This window comes from Argopecten irradians, chromosome 16, assembly GCF_041381155.1.
Source record: "Argopecten irradians isolate NY chromosome 16, Ai_NY, whole genome shotgun sequence".
Taxonomy (NCBI): Eukaryota; Metazoa; Mollusca; class Bivalvia; order Pectinida; family Pectinidae; genus Argopecten; species Argopecten irradians.
The window spans coordinates 20,793,876-20,819,354 of record NC_091149.1 but is presented as its reverse complement, the minus strand read 5'-3'; the positions used below and the strand labels follow the sequence as shown (position 1 = coordinate 20,819,354).

Here is a 25,479-nt window from a genome sequence, read left to right as displayed (position 1 = left end):
CTGGAAATGGAAGAATGAAATATGTTTATACGTTAAAATAATCAAACATACAAACAAACATGAATCAATTACTTTGTATAGATAGAAAGACCCCAGAGGGGCAGGGTCAAATAGGATCAAGAAGACTAAAATTTCAAAAAAGTCTTCTTCTGAGTTCTCAGGCTTCATGGACGTAAATACTCTTCATAGATTACAAAGTCCATAAAATCACGGATCGACTCCCTTTATATATCCGAACTCTTGGGTAACCGTTAAGGCTCATGGACCTTTTATTACAACAAACCACAAGATAAAAAAAACAAATGTACCAGAAAATGCAGAGATATACATTTCAAGCGTGAAGCCATATATCAAAAATATATTACAGCGGTTCATGTTATAGGGTGAGGTTCCAGAAAACTGCGCTATTACTGCAATGCGCATGACATAATTTGTCGTGAAAAACAGTTTACCAAATGCAAAAAATGCAAACACCTTCCTATCTGATTAAAATACAAATCCTTGTGCACACTGTTCCATACAGGATCTCTGACAAAATTCAATTAGGATTGACGCTTTGATACGAAATAAACTTAATTCATTAAAATACAGTGAGAAATAAACCTAATTCATTCAAATTCATAGTAAGAAATAAACTTAATTCATTCAAATCCACAGTATTGGTTCCATTCGGAGATAAAAAAAACTAAGATTCGAGTCGACGTATGCTTAACACCGGAGATAGAATCGCCTTTATAAAATAAATGAAAGACCTTCCGATATGGTGCTGTTTTAACACATTGAGGTCAGCCAAGTGACAAACTGGACTGCAATGAATATTTGCACGTTTAAAGACTATCAAAATGAAGTATTGTTCCGCTTATTTTTAGACACTTGTCAGTGTCCAATTAACTTGACGTGTTAATATTGAATTGATTTGCATGAATATAAGATCGATCTTACATGAGTGTTCATAAAATCTCATATGAAATGAACACAAATTTAGGATACATTTTATCACATAACTACAATACCTAAATAACAAAGAATTTTTCGTCGAAATGTATTCTGAAATCCAGCAAATGCCGCGATTTTGTCCCGCCGTCCTCGTAATTTTTCTTGACGTCATTTTATTGTTTCTGTCTGACATCAAAATGAATTTCCAGCCAATGAAAATCGCTCCAGGTCATATTACATTGGTGACCTTTGCAAAAATATTACACGGGCGAATATCCGGCGGATTATGTGATAAATTATATATATTCGGTAACGGCGTATGATTTTAGTCTTTAAACTAAAACGATCGTTTTGGTGTTAAATTTTTAATTGGTTTATAAATTAAACTGATCATAACTGTGTATTCTTTTAGGTTTTTTTTAAGGGAAATTCACTCAGATTAATACTTTTACATAAGCAAGAAGCAAAATATGGCATAAATGTATTGTTCTACATTTCTTATGAAACACATAACATAAAATATTGACAAATTCCACGTCATTGTTTAGTATTTTAATTAATATCGTTGAAATATCAAATCGTTGATCAATAGGATTAAGCAGGTACAATATGGACACTGTACTCATACCCGACCCAAAGCCATGCACGTTAAACAAATAAACTACATAACCACTGAGAAGGTGATAAAATGACTTTTAGGCAAGACAATTCACGTAATAAGGTAAACACACACTACTCTCAGAGCGATTTGAGCAGTTCTAGACAAAAGTTACATTACTCTATGAGCAAGGGACAGGGTTCGGCATACAAGAAGTTCGACCGAAATGTGTAATGGCGGACAGCGAGCGAGTTTGAACATCTACACACATGTCACAACCATAGGCTTTTCAGGCATATCTCAGTAAAACCGACTGATCTAATTTCCATTAGAACTGGATTTGTCCCGATATATGTACAAATTTTAATGTTCTCTTAGACTGAATTGTCCCTTTAAATAATTCAACATGATTGGTACGGTGTATCGTTTCCATCTAATCGAAATACAGATTGGCTTTGTTGTGCTATTTGGGTGAGATGACTACACACACGAAAATAATTTTTACAGCTTTTTCAATCTATTTCGTCCCCTGAAATTCACATTTAAGATTCTGATGATAGCAATTCGATTGGCCATTTCCATAGATCACCTGGACATGACACTTTATGAGATGTTTTCAGATCCTCTTATCAAACGCTGTGATAATAAGGATATATATTTCAATCAGATTGGTAATCATTTCAGTTTATAAACTAAAATAATAGTCACGTTGTATCATTTTAGTTTTATGAGATAAAAAGTATGCAAGTTCATCCAAGACCTCATTGCATACAGTTTCATCAACATCAGTTCATATTTACTTCAGCTTCTGTGTTGAATACAGGAGGGAAAAAATTAACGCACCATGTGTTAAGGTTCCTCATAGCTATTATGTTGGCCCTTAAATGACAAATTACTATTGGATGTCGGGTGACTGTTAAGGCCCATGGGCCTCTTCTTTTATTATGTTTCAGATATCCAAACAAACTTGATCTTGGAAGCGAAATGTGGTTTTATAGAAAAAAAAACAGTATCCCGAAAGATGTTGCAGCTGATTTCCCTTATTTTCCTTATTTTCCTTGTACACTTCAATAGTCATTTGTAAGTAGTTTTTGAGAATGTGCATAATATATACTCTTTCGTCTTTGACGTCATTTTAATATATAGTAGCATTTCTAAATAGTGTAGCCTATTATAACTATAAGGTGATTTATTTCCTTTGGATGTTTTACTTTGCATTAAATTACAAAATTTTGTAGGGTTATCGTATCTTATTATAGCATTTAAAATACTACTCTCAGTCCATCATGGGAAGATTTAAGAAAATGATCCACATGTCATAAACTAATTTTCATAATTCAAATATGACAGTAGTTGTAGTTTCAACAGTCACTAATGTTGCCTTTGTGTACCATCTTTTTGACGTTAGTACTTTGTTTAATTAATAATTTCCATTTAATACTTTAAATCTCTTGTCCTATAATTATTCGCCTTCGCCTCTATATTAGGTTGGGCTACCATCAAAAGTTTCATCAAGGTAGGCTCTGGGTCAGCATAATGTGAACGGTCAGTTTGTGTTGGTTGGTGTCTTCGGCAGCATGCTTCAGTGATACAGAACTAAACATATGGCAAGATTTCCACTATACAAAAAATGCACTATGATGACACTGAAAGAATTATATCTTTAATAAGTATGAAAAAAATGAGACAATGGATATTTACAACAATTCAAAAAAATCACTCAAACGATATATAAATATTCACAAACATTCTTCTTTCCGCATGATTGTATTATAATTGAATATTAGCGTAATATGAATCCTTGTAGGAAAGATGATGACTTCATGACTCTCACATAGCTTACTTTCGCTTTCGCACTTGCTCTAGCCTGACTCTCATATCTCCTCTCATTCCCTTTACCGAATATTCTATTTTTTTAACCTTTCACACTACAACAGTCCTATTTTCCACGCGCCCACGACCGTCTTGCTTGCCTCCACTTCCCCTCTTTTCTCTAACTCTCTCTTCCTGTCTTTTCCTGTTTCCCCCTCTCTCTTTTTCTTTTTTCTTCCGCTCTCTCTCGCTGTCTTTTCCCTCTTATCCTCTCTCGTTCTGTCGTTTTGTCGTTTTTTCTCCCCTTCCCCCTCTCGCTTTATGCATTTTCTCTCATCCCCTCTCTGTATTACTCTCTATCTTTCTGTATTTTCTATCCACCCCCCCCCCCCCTCTCTCTATCTTGCTCTTTACACTCACTCCCCTCCTCTCTGTCTCCCTTCTCCCCTCTTTCTCTCTATCTCTGTCCTTCTCAGATGCTACATATTAGAAACTATGGGACTTGTTATTGTTAAAAATATATAAAAGATATACATATGCTATATACCATTGTCGCATTGGGACCATATATTCATAGAGAATGACCTTAGTTCTGAGTGTTAGAAAAATCAACTATACAAGAAGACATACAGGAATATACCGCAGTCTCCCAAAACACGCACCACGCACTTTACATACGCTACACTCGGCATATATTGGAGGCTGTCCATACATGATTATGGCTCTTAATAGGACGTTAATTAATCAAACAAACAAACTGATATGTTCCTTGTGACTTAAATTCGCCAATACAAATTATCGTTCTCCGATTTAAGTGGCCAATGTGAATATCAATTCTAACAGAAACATACATGTTCGCGTAGATTACATAATCACTAGTACATACTGTAAATAGAAACGATGTTTTGGTAGTTGTGTGTGTTTCGATCCTGTCAGTGTTGTGAATAGTAGATAATTACTGAATCAACACATACCAATTACACGTACGAATGCGATTTAGCTATATGTTCAGTTCAATGGTTTTCCTTGTGTTGTATTTCAAGTGTTCAAAGCTGAAATGAAAACAGGTTTGACAATAATCATTTAATCGGTTGCTATCATCCAAGCAGGAATTAGATATATCCATTTTATCGTAATCAAAAGTGAGATCATCGGACACTGCATTTATTATCCCCCGCCCAACGAAGTTGGCGGGGGATATACAAATGGGTTCCGTCCGTCCGTCCGTTTGTCCGTCCGTACGAATGGTTACCGGAGCATAACTCTAAAACCAGAAGAGATTTTTCCACGAAACTTCATACACACATTGGTCTTATGGTCTAGTAGTGCCTTTTGCTATTTTTAGGTTTTCATTTTTTGCATTTTTTCCGTAACCATGGAAACATTGCTGAAAATATCATATTTTTGTACCAGGTTCGTTTCCGGAGCATAACTCTAAAACCAGAAGAGATATTTCCACGAAACTTCATAGACACATTGGTCTTATGGTCTAGTAGTGCCTTTTGCTATTTTAAGGTTTTCACTTTTTGTACTTTTTTTCTGTAACCATGGAAACATTGCTGAAAATGGCAGATTTTTGTGTAAGAATCGTTTCCGGAGCACAACTCTAAAACCAGCAGAGATATTTCCATGAAACTTCATAGACACATTGTTCTTATGGTCTAGTAGTGCCTTTTGCTATTTTTAGGTTTTCATTTTTTGCACTTTTTCCGTTACCATGGAAACATTGCTGAAAATATCATGGTAAATGGTAAATGTTACTTTGCAAAACTCCACCCATCTTTGTGTATATAGTCTAATATAAATGTCAAGGCTGTATACCTGATTCAACAATTGCAGCCCCGCTCTACTTGAATTATACTCCATCTTTCTTTAGCTCAACTTCCTTTTTCCTGTTTTTTTTCATACACATAAGTCTCCACAATCAAACTTACTTCAGCTTTGATATCTCCATTGGCGGGGGATCTGAATGACTATGTCCTTGTCTAGTAATATAATGAGTTTCAGTAACCATTCATTGAAATCAAATGAAAAAATTGTAGAATACTAACTAAACATGTGAATCAATTTGAGCATATATCTTGAATTAAGGGGCGCACGGTGGCCGAATGGTTAAGATGTCTCAACACATTAACACAAGCCCTCCACCTCTGGGACGATGGTTTTTCTCTGGTTTCTCCGGTTTTCCTCCACCAATAAACCTGACACGTCCTTACATGACCCTGGCTGTTAATAGGACGTTAAACTTATAAACTGATAAACTCAAATCTTGAATTGTCAACAAATAACAGAATCATCATAATATGTTTCACCAGTAGTCTGGCTTCGGGAAACATCTTTGGTGTGACAATAATGTGGATGCCCCAAGAAAACGAAACACTAATATAAGATTACCAAACATGTCTATTTATCGAACGTATTGTATGGTATACGGATATATAATTAGTATTAATACATGCTTGATCATTTCCAGTATTCCCATTGGTTTGATCCGGCACGTTGTTTTCGGTGAATATCGATTTCTAAATATCGCGGGAATGGAAATTCCCCTGAACAAACATCATGACATCATGACATTACGCGTCTGTCAAATTACGGCGATAAACAAGGGATGACCGACGTCGGCGAGTGTGTCCTCTTCTTTAATTTACTCGCACGTTGTTGTTTTTTTTCAAATATTTTAAGGGGACAGAGAAACTGGAAAATTCCTTCCGATCATGAATATTTAAAGAGAAAATATACCATGGATTTTGAAAGGTATGGTACAAAACTAATTGATTCAATGCTTCCGAAAAATACATTGCACACATGAGTTTATTCGGTAAAAAGTGTAGTTACTTGTTGAAAATACCCTTTTGCATCGTTTCTAATTACATAAAACATGTTGACATGTAAACAACACAAACAAGACGTACTGCTCATAGCCAAGACGATATCATTAAAATGTTTTCTTTTTTTGAAATATTTACACAGGCTTATTGAAGTTGGAAAAATACAGAACATTAGGCTTTGTTTTGTTCTACGTTTCTGATCATATTATAAAACAGTTATGGACTTTGTGTTAGTAGATATGATGTGATATGAACAGCCTCGGTTAATATCTCGTTTTTCGGTTCGTATCACTTCATATTTACCAGCACAAAAGTCCATAATTGTAGAATATTATGTGACAACATATCTTATTGACAACTCAATAGTCCCTTACTGCATATAACACAATAGCTGATTGGCAATGCCAATATATACCGCAGTCTCCCAAAACATGCACCTCGCACAACATACACGCAACACACCGCATACATAGGAGGCCGTCTTTACATGACCCAGGCTGTTAATAGGACGTTAATTAACCAAACAAACAAATCCCCGTAAAACATACACTACTCTCATATATAGAGCAATGGTTTTCTCATATATATCCTAATAAGTCGGATTTGGATATTTCAAAAACAATTTTTTGATGTAGCTGAATTTAAACTTTGAGCAGTTGTCAACTTGAACTATCGCTAAAGTGGTCCGACTCATGCCGCTGCTGCCTAAATTTGGTAATAAATCATTACATAGGGGACATTGCAGAGCCCTATATATTCATTCAACTCCCCTTTATGTCAGGGTTCTGTGTACCAAATTTCATAAAAATCTGTGAGGTAGTATAAGAAAAGTTCGCCGTCCAAAGTTGTGTTTACAGCCAGACAGTCCGATTCCAGCATAGCCCCCTACGACCACTTTTATAGACTTTGGTGTGTCTCGCACAGGGGGAAGACTCCATATGTTATTTTATCGGAGAGAGATCGCACTTTCGGTGAAGATTTTATCTGTCTTACCAAGGGCAAGACAGCCTGCGAGCGTAGAACATATTCGCGTGATAAACCGAAAGTTGTAAAAACTTATATGCAAATAAAAATTAACCAGTGCAGTCCAATTTGATAATCGATATCACATTCAAACTCGAGCTTGTGCTTCACGCGCGTGCTGAACTGTGACCTTATGGTGATCGCGATCGGAATTCCATCTACCTTCACATATTTTCGCTATGTTTACCGGTAAAAAGACATAGTTTACTGGTTAACATGCAATGTTGCTTTGTATATATATTACTGTTAATATTGCAAAATGTTTTACATTGAGATTCTTGTTTGTCTCAATGCAACAGGTGTAACAAAATTTTAAAAAGTAAATTGTAAATAAGCAACAATGTTGCGATTGCTGGTTGACGTTGCAGATGACGTCAACTGCCGGTCACGTGCAGTACTTCCAAGGGGTTATTTCCTTGCGGGGTTGTTTATCTGGGGTTATTTCCTCGCCCTCTAATTCCGGTGGAATATTTAACTTATTCAATGCCATGTGATCAAGTTTAATCCCATCAGAACATTCTAAATGAGGTGTAATGATATTAATTATATATCTTTTTAACAAATTTAAGCTTAACAAGATTGTCCCGCTTCATTGGATTGGTAGGCCCGCCACGTGTATGCTCTAATTATTTCTTGTAAATATGCAAAAACGTAGTTCTACAGAAAAGGTTATTTACTATTCAATTTTGAGGCCTCGAATGTGCATTACTCCAGTTGTCATATATCCTACATGTATTCTCTGTATTAGAAAGCCAAAGCTATGTAAATTCAAGCCATGTATTGTTTTATTGAAATTATCATGTTACATATATACCAGCATCGACTGATTGGATATCTTAACCGCATAGCTCAACCGCGACCGTATGTAGGTCAGTGCAGAAGAGAACACTATGAAGAATATTCACGCACGTTTGTTCTGTATTTGCATATCACAGAGTTATCCGCCCTTGCGGATAGGTAATTATTGTGACTTCATATGTTTGAGAGCGTAACGTCGTACTTTTCGGAAAACACGACGTGAATTGTGCTCACAAAATAACGACGTAACAATCGATATCTACCCGCAAGGGAGCTAACTCTGTAATATTCAAAGACGGAATAAGCAACGACAACGCCATGAATGTAGATTTAATTCTTTTAAACAGTGCATTCACTCATTGTGATAACGCAAACAATAAAGTCATTCAGTAATATCGAACATTAATTACCATTATAAAATAGTGTAGACATTGAGTACCGGTCAACTATATATGGATATTTATGATAGATATTGGGTTCACTGCTTAAAACTGAACCCTGTCTAAACCGACCAAGTTTCTATGCATCAATTATGATCGGTTTATGGAAGTTCCACTGTAGTGAATTGTAATATGCAAATACGGAATAATGTTATAAGCATCATCACCATTGTTCCTACAGTTTAATCAACATCATCCTCATTGCCGCAACGGGAGTATAACTAGTTGGTGAGGAGAAAAAATACTTCCAATGCATCGAAGGATAACCAGGTTCCGAAGTATAATTGCCGAACAGGTTAGAGTCGACACACGCAGCATACCACCATGCCCCATGTGCAGCCTCGGCGCAGCTTCCAGCACCGTTACTGTCATTATCTCTATCGAAGGTTGAGAAACTCCTTCCACTGTGATAGGATAGACCATTAACTGAAAACAAACAAAGGTAAAATGACTGCAAATTCGTATGTTGATGTGGTTTTAAAAGCTACCCACCTCTTGGTATTTAGAACAATTAAGCCGTCCATGTCTTAAACCCGAATTTAGCAGTACTCCGTCTTTCTTCCGCTGTACTTTAGTAATGACTCCATTGCTATGGGACAGAATCCTATATAGTTTACACAACACTCCTTTATGTTATAACAAACATGTTGGCGGAACCATGGCATAACTACGAGTTGTTCAAGTATTCTATTGAAGTTTACAGAAGCAATATGCCGTTTCCGGGATACAGCATTCAGTCAGTTTAGTCATGTGACTTTCATCACCACGTGACTTAATTTACGGCACATTTGAAACAAAAATGGCGGCATATGTTACACGGGTGGAAAATTACATATTATGAAAGAACATTTAACATAAATTATCAGAACGAATTGCATTAAATATAATCTAGATATGCACGAAAATTGAATTTAGACACTTCATAAGGAAATGGCATGTAAAGTATGGCATCAAATGGAGCTGTCGCCTAGCAGTTGGTAATAACCTATATCTGACTCACTCACAAATATTTCATAACTTACCTGGGTACATTTTCCAACAAACCAATAACAAATAAGAAACACAATACAAAACAGTTTATCTTCGTTCCGCTATCGAGCAAGTATTACCGACAATGACCTTTACTCGGACATTGGTATTCTTTGCCTATAATTGACACCGCCATGACGGAAAAATGTCCCCTCACATGGCCAAATTAACGTTTTCTACCTCCTACCGCGAAGAGTTCCTAGTATCCCGGAATCGGCGTATTAAACAGGGTTTATGATTTGCATGACTTTGACATATTGAGGTTTCAATGTATTTTGTCAGACGTATGCCACTTGATAAACATGCAACAGTATTTCATTAAATACTGATAGTGCATCCACCAAACACACAAAAAAAAGTTATAGATGTTATATTTCCTGTGTCACGCATGGACGTTAAAGGCCCACTACCTTTCCGCAGCAAAACATAAAGGTTTCTTATAAAACATAAATAACATCAGAAAATATATACCGATGGCCTAAGATGAGGTAACAACACCAAACATATGCAAGATTTCCTGCGTAATATATGATAACAGTGGAGAGTAATTTCGCCGTTTTGCCGTCTGGCGCAGAGATAGTCAACTACCGCGCGGCATTTAGGACGACGGCGGGAAACATAAAACGACCCGCGTTATGAAAATTAACATTTTATTTATTTTAATCAAATTGTTTAGAAGGTGATGATACGTGTAGTATTATCGGCAAGTTAATAACTTTTGCGACTCTACAAAATTATCGATCTCGTTTTTCATTCCCATTTTAAAAATTAAAAGCCGTTTCGGAAAGGTAGTGGCCCTTTAATGTTGTACTACAACACTAATATTATGAAAATGTGTTTATCTCAATGAATGAGATATTTTGCCGATTTAATCATTACCCTATTCATCCAAAAAGATTTATATTCCAAATACCAGGTAGGTTGGAATTTGCCTGCAAATGTAGAACGCGGTTGACATTTCTTTGGGTAGTCATGTAACGTAATATATGTGTTACATTAACACCCTTCAAATAATTATCTCGGTGCAACAATATCCCATATATTATACTTCAAACATTTACATGTAATATGCTGCTCAATCTGATTAAAATACCGATTCTTATTATCACTACGTTTGATTAGAGGATATGACAACATCCCTTTAAGGGGTCACGTTCTGGTGACCTTGTGAAATATCCAATCGAATTGCTGATGCCAGAATCTTGACTGAGTACGAAACTATTTGAAAAAGCTGTCAGGATTGTTTTCGTGCACGTAGTCATCTCGCCCAATGAGCACAACAAAGCTAATTGCATATATATATATATATATATATTGGGCCGAAATGCCGTTATCAATTGACCTAACAAGGTATAGAAGTGCATTTAATCTCAGGAACAAGAGATACATAGTTAATCTCAGGAACAAGAGATACATAGATCCTATATTGAACGAAGTGGTTCTGAAGATCTGTAATTTAGTCAGATTGTATGCTGCTAATTTTTACAACCAAAACTATTAGTGTTTGCATATGGGAGCAGTAAATGAAGTAAATAAAGAACTAGTCCAGCAGGTTACCGAAGTAAGGCACATATCCACCAGATCCACACATAATTTTGCTCTATTGAGACCTTTTTGTAACCGTTTTCATATATTGTTATTCATTGCTATTAATTTGATCCTTTATATCCGGGAAAAATGATGCGCCGAACATCTTTACAGGGAAGGAGTCCACGCTGTGCACAGTTTTTTAAGCTATCATACAGTGCACCATAGCAACAGTCACTGATGAAAGCGAAAGTGAAACGAAAGAACATTATTACTGACGTGAAGTTTATCATTTTAATGTTATATCTAGTGTAGTTGGTTGTTCTTTGTATAGCTAAACGACAGAAAAGTAATTTGTTCATCGAAAAAAATGGTAAAAACATCGTGTGAACCGGATAAAATACAACGCGGAATATATAAACACTGTAACGTCATCGGGATGTTTGATCTACAACAATGAATAGCATCGTACAACATAGCATCTTTTGCACAGTGGGGACTGAATATAGGACGTTTATTAATTAAACAAACAAGTCTTAACTCCCACGCGTAATTAGACATACATTGACATAAGCAAAATAAAGTAATAATGTTCAAATGATGAAAACAATGTATTATTCCGATTAAAAATATTTCCCAACATATTACATAACTTGTTAAACCATTTTATCCTAAACAATGAAATGAAATAGTTGATACATACACAGCCCATCTGGTGCGTTGAATGTAGATACTGTAAGTCTATAGTTTGATGCCTCGTCCGCTATTGCAAATGTACTGTATTCACCATATCTCGAGCTTCCGTCATATCCTTCCATGGCTATCCGAAGCTTCATAGTTTGAGCCGCCAATACGGTTCTTAATTTGTCAAAACCTGAACGAAATTGTATATAGTATTACATACAAAATGCAATGACAAACTTTACTAAACGGGTAACGAGAACCTAGGTAGGTTGTACATAATATTTCTTAATTAAATTTTTGAGCAAAGGAATGTTAATTTGCAAAACTCAACTTTTGTCATAGGATTGTACTGACATTGTATGAAAATTACTTGAGGGAATGCTATGTACCATTTCCATTGTCCCTATGTACCTGCACATGCACCTGCAATTTTGTGTTTTTCTTAGGGGAACCATCAATCTGATTGAATAACCACTCCGTTCAATAGAGGATCTGAGAAAATCCGATTAAGGGTCATGTTCGGATGACCTTTATACGACGTGTAATTCATCTGCACGTTGCTCTGTCAATTGACAACGCCATTTCACCCCAACATACAACTACGATTAGCTTTATTGTGCTCTTTGGGCGAGATGACTACCTACATGGAAATAATTCTGACTGATTTTCAAAATATTTCGTCCCCAGAAATTTACTGTCAAAATTTTGCCAGCAGCAATTTGATTGGCCATTCACAAAGGTCATCTGGACATGACCTCTAATGGGGTTTTCTCAGATCCTCTTATCTAACGTAGTGATAAAAAGGAACTGTATTTTAATCAGATCGGGGAACCATCCAATGTAGTGGGTGGTGTTATACCCTCTTGTTTCGTATTAGTGTTGGATATTTTTGGAGTGTCCTTACTCAAGAACATATATTCTTCAAGAGAAAAGCGATTGACTTTCCCTTTGAACCGTTTTGCTTTTCTCTTTCTACGCTCCTTTTTGGAACTCGCGCACGAGGGAGTCATATCCGTCTTTATCGCATCATCATCATCGGATGAGTCACTGTCTCTGTTACCATCTGTACACGTACATGTACTTGAGTCCTCATCATGATCAGTTACTGATCCTTCACGATCAGTTTCTTATGTCCTTGTCGCGATCCATTTTCGCCGGAGGAGACGATTTTCCTTCTTCATCATTTCCAGAGAATGTGTTTGAAATTGTGGTCTAAAGAAGGGAATGACAGTCTATCATATTGCATTCGCGACAAATCCATATATTGGTGCAGTCTCTTGTCATATGGCCAGTTTGTAAACACTTCTTACAATTCATTTTTTAGGATCAGATATCGACGGACGTGTATCTGATTTCGGCTGTTCAGCATGGGAAACCGTCGCGTTGTACCTACCGATTTTCATATTTCTTGGGAGGTAGTGTTACGTTTGTCTATTACTACAATTCTTTCCCTTGTGTCACAATTCACGAGTTTGTTATCAACTCTCAGTTTCTCTCTGTACATCGACTTTATTTTACACTTGTTCATGGTAAGAGATCTTTTGTTTTGCCCATCATCAGCTGAAAGGGGTACATTAGAGATACGAATTTTGCGTTTTTGTACTCTGGATTGTTGTCTGGGGTTGGTGGCCAGTAATGGAACTAGCTTTTTGCGAATTACAATACTTGTAGTCAGCAGCATTGTCCATTCATCATATTGTCCACGTACACCTTCCAAGTTTTTTCCAGTTTATTGTAGGCCACATACGTGGTTTGCCTCAATCTTCTCTCCGATCGATTTGTAAAGTTCCTGGTGCGTTAGCCAGTCCTTACATTGAGGCTGTGTCAGTCCATAGATGTTTCTTTCCCAGATGAAAATTGGCTTGGCTGACCCATATCCTTCCTGGATTATGGTTTCTGGTTCCGTCACAATAACACTGACAAAAGATTTTTCGTTTACCTCCCTTCCCGCCATATTGTCCTCCATTGTCCGAGAAAATTCTAGCGACATTTTCCAATTTCTTTAAAACTGGAAAAGTTCACCACTTATTTTTCAGAATTCTGTATTTGTGAATAATGAACTACAGTCTGTAAATATCAAGAAAAGAAGCAATTTCGTAGTATTTTTTTCATTTGAGTGTAGAGAAAAAAAGTCACCTTAGTTCAGGGGCGCTAACTCGCTTATATATTGTAGCAAACTCATTATTTTTTGTGCTGTGACGTCAACAATGTATCGCTGTCTTTATTCAAGGTGTAAACAAGAGGCACAAAGGTCCTGTATTGCTTAGCTGGTTTATAATGATCTGAAAACAGGATCATTGTTTCTTTTCTGAAGGATTTCACTCATTGGGTCCTACTCTTTCCGCTCCAGGGGATATATACAATATCTGCTCCCCTTCCACAGAGGACGTTTTTGGCCAAACTTGATTTCAAACTATGCAGAACTAGACTAGTAACAATTCAATAAGATTTACCTCTATTTTCCCTATTTGGCCCGCTCAATGACTGTCATCATAGGGTCAAAGCCAAACTTTATACAAACTCTGTTCTGCTGCCCGAAGAGGATTTTTCTATAATCCATACAGAACTCTACGACTAATAGCGATAGGCACTGTTGACGGATGGACGGACAGACACCGCGTCATGGTGTAAGCTCATCGGCACTTCAGACCAGGTGAGCTAAAATCATAATAGAGATGATGATTTATTTTTATCTGAATTAAGAATATCCATCTGAGTGTTTTGTATGTTTGTCGATGTGCAACTTAAATACCTAGCCAGAACTCGCCGGTCAAATTTCCAAATCCATTTTTGTATTCACTCCATCCTCTGTAAAAATCCACTGATCCGTCAAATCTGTTTGCGAAAACCTAGAAATGGGATTTAGATATGTATTGTATTAAGATGTAAGGTAGAAGACTAGAAGCATGCACTTCCTCATCCAAGATAGCGCAGTCTTGAACAACCTAACGTAAATTATAGCGCAGTCTTGAACAACCTAACTTAAAATATAGCGCAGTCTTGAAATTGTACAATATAGCGCAGTCTTGATCAATCTATCGTACAATATAGCGCAGTCTTGTCAACTATCGTACAATATAGCGCAGTCTTGATCAACCTATACAATATAGCGCAGTCTTGATCAACCTATGGTACAATATAGCGCAGTCTTGATCAACCTATCGTACAATATAGCGCAGTCTTGATCAACCTATCGTACAATATAGCGCAGTCTTGAACAACTATCGTACAATATAGCGCAGTCTTACAACAACTATCTACAATATAGCGCAGTCTTGAACAACCTATCGTACAATATAGCGCAGTCTTGATCAACCTATCGTACAATATAGCGCAGTCTTGATCAACCTATCGTACAATATAGCGCAGTCTTGATCAACCTATCGGTACAATATAGCGCAGTCTTGATCAACCTATCGTACAATATAGCGCAGTCTTGATCAACCTATCGTACAATATAGCGCAGTCTTGATCAACCTATGGTACAATATAGCGCAGTCTTGATCAACCTATCGTACAATATAGCGCAGTCTTGAACAACCTATCGTACAATATAGCGCAGTCTTGACAAACCTATCTTACAATATAGCGCAGTCTTGATCAACACTATCGTACAATATAGCGCAGTCTTGATCAACCTATCGTACAATATAGCGCAGTCTTGGTCAACCTATCGTACAATATAGCGCAGTCTTGAACAACCTATCGTACAATATAGCGCAGTCTTGATCAACCTATCGTACAATATAGCGCAGTCTTAAAACAACCTATCGTACAATATAGCGCAGTCTTGATCAACCTATCGTACAATATAGCGCAGTCTTGATCAACCTATCGTACAATATAGCGCAGTCTTTGATCAACCTATCGTACAATATAGCGCAGTCTTGATCAACCTATCGTACAATATAGCGCAGTATCAACCTATCGTACAATATAGCGCAGTCTTGATCAACCTATCGTACAATATAGCGCAGTCTTGAACAACCTATCGTACAATATAGCGCAGTTATTGATCAACCTATCGTACAATATAGCGCAGCACTCTTGGTCAACCTATCGACGATCAAGCAATCTAATCGGACAATATAGCGCAGTCATTTGATCAACCTATTGGTAAATTATAGCGCATTCGTGTCAGTAACCTATCGTACAATATAGCGCAGTCTTGAACAAGCCTATCCGTACAATAATAGCGCAGTCTTGATCAACCTATCGTACAATATAGCGCAGTCTTAAACTTGACTATAAGCCAGTCTTGATCAACCTATCGTACAATATAGCGCAGTCTTGATCCACCTAACGGTACATATATTCGCCAGTCTTGTAGATCAACATGGTACAATATAGCGCAGTCTTGATCAACCTATCGTACAATATAGCGCAGTCATAATAAAACGTATCGTCTAGATGTGGGCGCAGCTATTAAACAACTATATCGTTGAATATAGCGCAGTCTTGAACAACCTAACGTAATAATAGCGCATAGTCTTGAACAACCTAATCGTACAATGTGGCGCAGTCCTTGATCAACCATACTCGTACAATATAGCGCAGGTTGTGAGCAACCTATCGCTACAAGACATATAGCGCAGTGATTTGAAACAGGCCTATTCGTTGACAATATAGTCACAGTCTTGATCAATACTATAGTACAATATAGCGGCAGTCTTGATCAACCTATAGTACAATATAGCGCAGTCTTGATCAACCTATTCAGTACAATATAGCGCAGTCTTGATCAACAAAAAAAGATAAGGAACGGCCCTATCTAGGTACGATATAGCGCAGTTTGAGCAACCTATCGTACAATATAGCGTCAGTCTTGGAACAACCTATCGTACGATATAGCGCAGTTGTGAGCAACCTATCGTACAATATAGCCGCATTTCTTGATCAACTAATCGTACAAAATAGCGCAGTCTGATCACCTATCGTACATATAGCGCAGTTGTGGAGGCAACCTATCGTACAATATAGCGCAGTCGTTGGAACAACCTACTGGTACGATATAGCGCAGTTTTGTGAGCAACCTATCGTACAAAATAGTGCAGTTCCCTTGATCAACCTATCGTAACGATATAGCGCAGTGTGAGCAATCTATCGTACAATATAGCGCAGCTCTTTATCAACCTATCGTACAATAAAGCGAAGTCTTGATCAACCTATCGTAACAATAACCAGTCTCGATCAACCTATCGACGATAATAGCGCAGTTAGTGAGCAACCTAACGTACAATATACGCAGTCCTTGAACAACCTATCGTACGATATATACGCAGTTTGTGATCAACCTATCGTACAATATATCGCAGTCTTGATCAACCTATCGTACGATATAGCGCAGTTGTTGACAAATCTACGTACAACTATAGCGCTGTCCTGGTCAACCTATCGTACAATATAGCGCAGTCCTTTTTTTTTTTTCAACCTATTCGTACAATATAGCGCATTCCCTGATCAATCTATCGTGCAATATCAGCGCAGTCTTAAAAAACCTATCGTACAATGTGGCGCAGTCTTAAAAAACATATCGTTACTATATAGCGCAAGTGGTGATCAACCTTTGGTACCTATATAGCCCGCAGGGTCTTGATCAACCTATCGTAACAATATAGCGCGAAGTTTTGAGTCTTAAGTCTATCGTACAATATAGCGCAGTTGTCTTGATCAACCTATCCTTACAATATAGCGCAGTATTCTTCTTGATCTAACCTATTCGTACAATATAGCGCATGTCGTCCTTGATCAACCTATATAAATTGAGATAAATATAATAGTATATGTAGTTGCACTTCAGAAGCGTCCGCGTTTCAAGATTGATAAAAATATATTATGTATATATGCCAAGTTACTATGGTTACCCATAACAACTACAGCTATTCGTGTCAGCCCATTCAAACAACTTTGGATGAAATGTGGTATAGGGGGCCGTTATAAATAAACAATATAAACGAGGAAACTTTTCAAACAAAACCTTTAACCTCAGGAGTGAGGGGAATTAGGGAGGGGCCGGGTTTCTGGACGTTGGGTGGGTATCGGGCGTGGGTCAAAGCTTCTGAAGTATTGAAGAAAACTCGAGGCACACGAAACATTAGCTAAAACAGTACTTATTTTTTGACCTCGCAGTAAAATGCACGCAAACCTTCTATACGAGTATGAATTTATTTTAAATCATCAAAACTTTTACTTGTAGGGATATTAAGGAATTACTCAATGTTCCTTGTCCTTTTTAGTCATGGGCCTCCCCTCCGATACTGACATTGAGGGCGGACGCCGCAAAGGATGTTTCAAAGTCATGTAAGACTATAAACATAGATAAATGACTTTACCGTCCCAGGTCCAAGTCCACCGGCTAGTATCCATATCACAGTATAACATCAACGTTTATGTACTGAGGGCCAAGGGTGTAGACACCAGAACAGTGAGTTGTCGGGATATCCCCACAGACGGTGGCCAGATCGCTGGGGGAAAAGAGAAAATAAATATTTTAACATTATTATAATAAAACCATATTAAAATAAACATGTTGGATAAATGTTCAATTGACCGATTATGATATGAACAGGAGCAAGTTATATAACAATATACCAATATCTCAAGAGTCAGTTTCCTGTATTTGTTTGATTCAATTTAATTAACGTCTTATTGGGAGTGATGGTTCGCTCGTTGTCAGTATAATGTGACTGGCTTGTTCATTGGGTGTGTTGCTTGATGTCTTCGAAGGCATTTTTCAGTGATATAACAATATAAAAAGGACAATAGTTCACTATACAAGCAGAAGAACATATCACGAATATATACCGCAGTCTCCCAAAACGCGTATATCATCGCGCTTCACACAACGCTACACACCGCATACATGGGAGAGGCCGGACTGTCCTTTACATGATAATGACTGTAAATAGGACGTTAATAAATAAATCAAACAAATAAGCATCGCTATCCAATGAACATCTTATCGCACAAAATAAAGGTTTTTTAGTCTCAAGAATAAATTTTAAATCATAAATTAATAGCAACTCATTGGAATAACAATAAAAATGTTCAATAAAATGTTCATTATTATTTGTTTTTGGGAACAAAATATTGGAGCATTCTATGGGTTTTTTTATGTATTTAGGGTATTGAACCAAAAGTAACAAGCACAGCTATGAAAGAACGTTACATTATATATTGTCCAACCATAGATCATTCTGGATGATAAACAGAAAACCATCCGTAGTCAATTGCGCATGCTTTTTCATCGACGTTTTGTATGGGGTATCGAGCAATATTTTAAATTTTTAAATGCTGATTATTTCCTATAAGGCATTCATAAAGCTATTAACCGGCGCATAATTCATTTGACCAAACGTGCTTATGTCGGCTATTTGATGACACCAACTGTTACACACACAAAAAAAAATCTGTTTATACACAAAAAATGACAATATAATGCTTGTCCCCGCATTTTTACTTAGAATTAAGCATGGACTTGCATTCAGCTGTCAATTATTGGAGTATAAAATCATGCCAAACATTATAACGGCAAATTTATCAACGTGGATTGGTAATTGTAGATCTGAACATAAACAAATCCGGATGGGTATGTAACATTGTATTGAAAATATAAATAAAGTGAGAAGGATACATTTGATTGATTGATTTAAGATATAATTTCCCCCGAGGAGCAAACTATCGATGTTTATTTAAGTGACTAATACGCGAAATAACCAATGAATAATCGTATTTTAAGTAGTAAATTAAGACATGAAACAAAAATTGAAAAATTCCTACTTTTAGCAGGAGAAAAAAAAAATTTTGTCGTAGACAATGATGTTTGATTAAATAATTGTGTAATTACTTTGTGGGCAAACTAATAGGTCGTTAATGTAGTTCGACCATTGCATTATGTTTTCTAGTATATATCTAGTCACGAAACAAGAGGATGCGTTCTAAGTAATGTTAGATGATCAATATTTGAAAACGTTTACCTCAAGGAGATAGACCACAGGTTTGTTAACTGACACGTCGTGTCTGGTTTTTTCGATCATTTGTTTACACAAAAACAACACAAAATATCGGAATTCGCTAGGTTGGAAAAGTGTCATTGTCGATCCTTTTTTTACTAAGCATTGTAATAACATATAAAAAAAACTGCCAATCTATTCACTATTGAAACACATACTAGCTTTTTTTAAATAATTATCATCGCTGCTTTATTTACGCAGCATACCAAAGATTATGCATAAAAAGCCGACTTTTCTAAGCAAATATACACATCAATATTACGACATTGCAGTTCACCGTAACAAAATCTTATAAGCTAGCATGTTTTTTTTATTACTATAGCGATAATTATTATTGTTTCAGATACATCCACCTCGGATATCCGTTTCAATAGATATCTGTACATGTATCGAAATTATAATTAACATGGGGATCACGTTGAACAATATTTACGCAAACAGACAGACATACATATGTATAAATCTCTGATAATTCGGTTACGGAATTTTGTAACCGGTTAGCATGCGGCCGACCGAGTAACCGGTTTAACCGTTGACAACCCTAATTACTATACATAATTCTGTAAAACAAGTTATATGCTCCATAACTGCGTGATGATTATATGTTCTTTGGTCTTCAATACTCCATTAGTCCCAGCAATTCGTGCAGAAATTTGGTCAAAATTGTGCACTTTTTGATAAAAGCATGAAACTTGGCACATATCAAGAACACAACCAAAGGAAACTTTTTAGAACCCGGGCCATTTCCAAAAATAGCCTATGACGTCATGGCGGCCATTTTCCAATATGGCCGCCACACATATTACTTATCATATTCCAAAAACATCATGTCATAGTTATCAAAATTTATTTCAGATTGAAAAAATAAATTTGATTCGACATCAAGAACACAACCAAAGAAATTTTAGGGCGGGTTCATTTCCAATATAGGCCGACGTCACATGGCGGTCATTTTCCAATATGGCCGCCACACACTCATTTTTTTTGCTTATATCTTTACAGGAGTATCAGAATCAAAATTTGTGATATGTAAATAATTAATCTCACATTGAACAATTCATATAGGTAACTTTTTAGGACCCGGGCCAATTTTTACAAAAATAATTCGTTAAATTAAGCTTTTAATTTTTAAACACATTTTATTCATTAAAATATGTCATTATTCATTTAAAATTTTTGCCTTCTGATTTGACAGGCAGACTCAACAATTACCAAAAAGTTTCAGAATTTTCTGCGCATTGCTATGACCTAACTGCCATTTTCCAAATAAAAAAAAAAACTTACACATATAGAATATTGTGTAGATAAGCAATGCAATTTTTCATATCATAAAAGCACGTAAAAAATGATATATTTTCCTTGATCACTTTGGGAATCAAACTTCCAATATTTATGTTGCATCATTTCTTCAGATTACACTATGTATGATTTCTCTTTATTCATGCGACATATTGGTGTCATTGGAAGATATAAACATAGTCAATATGAAACGATATTTCTGACCTCTTGCTTAAGACACAGCTAAAAAAGTAATCGTAATTGAATTACAATATGGTTTTTCCCATTTTGCAAATTAGCTTTTTAATGTTCGGTCATTTTGGCAGCATTGTCCCTTCAGTGAATAAATCTTAGACAAGAAAATTATTGTAGTGCACGCAAGCTGACAGAAAATCTTCCTAACTGAAATAAAAAGGCAATTATATGCTATTTATTGATCTATCAATTTTACATTAGTAAAAAACCTAGTAGTAATATTTTACCTTGATCAGGACTTTGCATTAGAATCTGAATTTAAATTTATGTATATTAATTTTTAAAAAACTAAGACAAGTTTTCAACACTTTATTATACGACATATTTTGTCATTGGAAGATTATAAATGTCAAGACACTTGCATAAAAACGATATTTCTGTATGGCTTAAGACACCATTTTCATGGGAACAAGCATTGAATTTGCAGTTTATGGGTCTTTGGCAGCATCTTTCAGTGAAGAACCCTTCTTAGAGAATGAAGACATAACTGGAGAAAAATCACAACTTTTTTTTTCATCACCATCATTAGTCCCAAATAGTAGTAATCGGAGGTTTCCAAGGGAAAGGATAGGTAATTAAATCATGGAACAATTATATTAATTTAAAAACTGAAAAAGATAAAAATCCGACGACAGACAAGGATCAATTATCAAGTTTTTCTACTTATAAGATGTCAAGGCACTTGCAGTTGATCTAATGGATAATCCATTTTTTCAAAAAAGCAATGTAAATTTTTCGGTACAGACAGCATACCCTTCTTACCAAAGGAATTACTTAAAGTTGGAGTAAAAATCACAACATGGCCTTTTTTTTTATAAAATTTCAGAATCTTGTACCTGCAACTATTAAATAAAAGGCGACTCAATTTAGGATCTTATCTTTTCACTTCTTCCTAACGTCTCCTTTGTAGGCCCCACTTTTAATGGTTAAGATGTATCGCCCCTATGCAGAGGATATGGGTTCTGATCCCCTGGCCGATACACGTTCCAAAGAAACACAAAGAAGGTTTAGGTACCTTATCCTGGTGTAGCACTCAGCCAAAGGGAGTGGGGATAAACTGGTTCAGTAAACGACGACGCAATATATGGCCCTGTACAAGGGCGTTACAAATGTACCTGCTGCCCCTTTTATTGCTCACTGAGTAATTATCACAAAGGACACTTACAATTAGAAAATCTTAACTTTTTTGACTACAAAATTTGTTCAATTTTGAATCATAACCATTTAATGATGATATAGATACCATACAAATATGCTATCCAATACATAGATTCAGAGAGGAAGTAATTTATATGAAAATAGTAGCCTAATTGACCATTTTGGTCCCGCGTCTAAGGCCCCGGGGGGTTAGCCCTATCATTTGTACAATTTCAAATCCCCACCATATAAGGATGCTACCATTGCATTATGAGTGCTCTTCCATGCTTGGTTGCAGAGAAGAAGTCGTTTCAGCCAAATTGATCCCTTTTGACAACGCCCCTTAGCCCCCGGATGGGTCAGTTCCATCACTTGTACACTTTTGAATCCCCATCCTATAAGGATGCTACCATTGCATTATGATTGCTACCCCATGCTTAGTTTCAGAGAAGAAGTCATTTATATGGAAAAAGCCACATTGAGCCCTTTTGACCCCGCCCTTCAGGCCCCCAGGGGGTCAGCCCCATCATTTGTACAATTTTGAATCCCCACCTTATAAGGAAGCTACCATTACATTATGGGTGCTATCTCATGCTTAGTTTCAGAGAAGAAGTTGAAATTCTAAAAATAATATGTTTTATCCCTTAAATGATTGCTTATATCCAGAACAACATATAATGTAATCCTAAGACCATATACCAATGCAGAAATCAATGTCAGTTGGTGAGGAAAAGTAAAGTACAGATTGGCCCCATGAGCATCTTGAAATTCTCAAAATTCTACTTTTTACCTTTAAATATTTGCCCATACCGAAAACAATACTTATAATCCAATATCTGTGTTTAAATCCATATCATTGCTCAGATAATGCATGTATAGCATTTCACAACATGCAACAAAACTTTAACCTAGTATTTCGACCCATTGGACATCTTGAAGTTATCAAAATTCGGCATTTTCTTCCTTAAAATGATTGTTCCTACCTATCAAAACACTTAATAATACAGATACAGATAACTACTCCGCCCATCCTCCCCCCCCCATCCTCGGGAGGCTAGTTAAACGATTGAAACATATTGAACAAATGTATCATTAATATCTTTCATAAAAATCTCACTTCCGAAGTTTTGCAAATATCTATTCCTGTTGGATTGGATATTTTTGGATATTAACCTTTAGTATATATATATATATATATGAAGGATATTAACCTTTAATAGATATATACATAACAATTTCAGATTTTTTTATAAACTAGTGGCCATCTTGGAAAATGTCAATTAGAGACTGCCTTGTACTTAAATAAATGCGTATGTCCATTAGTAAATTTAATACCAAATGTGTCAAGGTACAACACACATATTCTCAATTACATAGGATATAATGATGTTTCCTTATTCCTTATAAATTGGCGACCATCTTGGAAAATGTCTTTTATATTGCCATAAGTCAACTTATTGGGATTAAAAGCATTATTTTATGATCTATTTCAAATTACTGAAATGCTTCAGTAAAAATACCACTAAATATGTCAAAGTCCACCAAAAAATAGTCATATATTAGGAGATATAGTGATTTTTATTATAAATCGGCGGTCATCTTGGAAAATGTCTTTTATAATGCCATAAGTCAACTTATGGCGATTAAAAGCATCAATTTAAAATCTTTAAAAGAATCAATTTATAATCTAATTCAAATTGCTGAAACACTTCAGTAAAAAATACCAGAAAATATGTCAAAGTCCAACAAAAAATGGTCATATATAGGAGATATAGTGATTTTTCTTATAAATCGGCGTCCATCTTGGAATATGTCTTTTATAATGCCATAAGTCAACTTGTGGGGATTAAAAGCGTCAATTTAAGATCTAATTCAAATTGCTGAAACACTTCAGTAAAAATACCACTAAATATGTCAAAGTCCAACAAAAAATAGTCATATATAGGAGATATAGTGATTTTTCTTATAAATTGGCTGCCATCTTGGAAAATGGCCGCCATTTCTATATTTAGAAAAAATCTGAGGTGGCCCGGGTCCTTATTTTGTTTCCTATATGCTTAAGTATATTTGTGCCAAGTTTCATGCTTTTATCAAAATGTGCACAATTTTTTTTTACGAATCCGCTGGACTAATTGCATTTTGGTACTATTTAAAAAAAAACTTTAAAAAGAGTTGACGTGCATAATACAGATGCTGTATCATTGAACGGTTCGACAGACTATGCTACAACCTGGGGCTGATTTAACATTGACATGTGATGTACCAGAGGAGGCTATGGCTGTTCTGTTTTACCTTTTTCCTGACTTCTCTATATCAGTAGGTGGTATTACAAGTAGCCGTTGACCAATGCTACAATATTCGAACAAAACACCTGCACCTGCCCCCTGTACATCGGATGTGTGTTCAGTGTAACGTCTGGAGATAACCTTGCTACAGTGTTCCTTTAACGGTGGATCATACAGCCAAAGACTGCGGACCAAGGGTCTCTGTGTGGTTTTGTAGACGTATCAATTTCAACCTTACTGTCCAAACCTTGAGAAGCCCAAACTATACGCTTAATGTTGCAAGGTAAAATTCGTAAGATATTAAAAAGGGAAAACCATTATGTTTGACTGCCTATAAATTTTGTAGTACGTCTGGCATGTGTGCGTGTGGTATTTTTAGAAGACTGGTAAGTTCGTGTTATTCCTTGTAATATTGCTTATAGTGTTATCTCACCGAAGCATTACTGTCAATGATATCGAACAATACATCCTTAGTAAAGCAGTGGAACCACAACAACGCAAAATCAAGGTGGGGGCATTAGGGATAAGTACCAAAATTAGTTGATAAACACAAAACAGAGGGTATAAAAAGTAACTTTACTTTTAAACAATGGCGAATACATTGTTGATTAAAGAGCATATATTCTTTTGTGGGAATGATGGAAGCAGCGTTTGGTTAATAATGAGCGAATAATTTCTTGTCAAAAACGCGAGAATTAATTGTATTCTGAAGTATCTCTAGAGTAAACCTGATCAACATCTTGTGTTCAATAATAAAAGTTAGCTCAGAGGGATTATCTATTATTACGGATATATATCCAGATAAACAGGACAAGCTGTAACATTTTGTTTACA

At 36.1% G+C, this 25,479-nt stretch overlaps 1 pseudogene; it reads right to left on the bottom strand.

Moving 5' to 3' along the window:
* Positions 1 to 8,065: 8,065 nt before the first annotated feature.
* The window catches only part of LOC138310082 (fibrinogen-like protein A), a 19,421-nt pseudogene continuing 2,007 nt past the window's right edge, over positions 8,066 to 25,479 (bottom strand).